The sequence below is a fragment of the Peromyscus eremicus genome, chromosome 5 (genome assembly GCF_949786415.1).
Source record: "Peromyscus eremicus chromosome 5, PerEre_H2_v1, whole genome shotgun sequence".
Lineage (NCBI taxonomy): Eukaryota > Metazoa > Chordata > Mammalia > Rodentia > Cricetidae > Peromyscus > Peromyscus eremicus.
This window is the reverse complement of record NC_081420.1, coordinates 87288049-87289355: the sequence shown is the minus strand read 5'-3', so window position 1 is coordinate 87289355 and position 1307 is coordinate 87288049. Positions and strand designations below refer to the sequence as shown.

At 47.7% G+C, this 1307-nt stretch overlaps 1 pseudogene; it reads left to right on the top strand.

Annotated features, from left to right (window-relative positions):
• Positions 1–391: 391 nt before the first annotated feature.
• On the top strand, positions 392–1095 carry LOC131910636 (proteasome subunit beta type-6-like; annotated as a pseudogene).
• Positions 1096–1307: the final 212 nt, after the last annotated feature.

Below are 1307 nucleotides of genomic sequence, written 5' to 3'. Positions count from 1 at the left end.
TAGAAAAGGGATCCCACAGAAGGAGTCTTTCGGGATTTAATGTGTTCCATGTTTATCTGTGCTGACGTGCCAGTGATCTGCTCCTTCTCATCACTGAGTTGTGCTCCATCATAAACAATACCAATTTCTTTATCTTTTTACCTACTGAGGAACATTGGATTGTTTCTGACTTTGGGTGGTTATTTGGTAAAGCTGCCATAAGCTTTGTGAACAGGTTTTGGGGTGCACATATGTCTTCAGATCTCTCAGACGAGGGAGACATCCTTGCCTTAGTGTTGAACACAGGGCAAAAGTGTTTGGTCTTTTAGCACTAAGCTGTAGGTTTTGAGTAAATACGCTTTTCTGGTAAGAAGTCTCCTCATGGGTTGCTTTGTGGCAGCAGTAGAAAAAGATGGCAGCCACCTCAGCTATTCGTGGAGGGGGATCTACACTGGCTTTTGGGCTGGAGGCTGTCACCCCAGAATGGGAAAACCAGGAAGTCTCCACAGGGACCACGATCATGGCTATGCAATTTGATGGGGGCATGGTTCTAGGAGCAGACTCCAGGACAACCACTGGGTCCTACATCGCCAATTGAATGACTGACAAGCTGACCCCTATCCATGATTATATCTTCCGCTGCCGCTCAGGCTCCGCAGCTGATACCCAAGCAGTAGCTGAGGCTGTCACCAGCTCGGTTTCCACAGTATTGAACTGAGTGAACCTCCACTAGTACACACAGCTACCAGTCTCTTTAAGGAGATGTTACCGATACAAAGAAGATCTGATAGCAGGAATCATCATTGTAGACTGAGACCCTCAAGAAGGAGGGCTGGTTGTTCTCAGTTCCCATGAGTGGGTGATGATAAGGCAATCCTGTGCCATTGGAGGCTCCTGGAGCTCATATGTCCATGGCTAGGTTGATGCTGCCTGTCGGGAAGGCATGACCAAGAATGAATGTCTGCAATTCACTGCTCTTGCTTTGGTTATGGAACGGGATAGCTCCAGTGGAGGGATGACTCACTTGGCAACCATTCAAGAATCGGGGGTAGAGTAGCAGGTATTTTGGGAGACCAGAGACCCAAATTCACCACTGCCACCTCACCACCTCCCTGAATCCTAGTCTTCTAGGGTGTAATAAGAGATACTCATACTGTTGCAAAAGTTAATAAACAGTTCGTGAAAGAAAAAAAGTCTCCTTATGGGGCTGGAGAGATGACTCAGTGGTTAAGAGTACTGGGTGCTCTTCCAGAGAACCCAGGTTCAATTCCCAGCACCCACATGGCAGTCCATACCTGCCTGTAATCCCAGTTCCAGGGGATCCAACA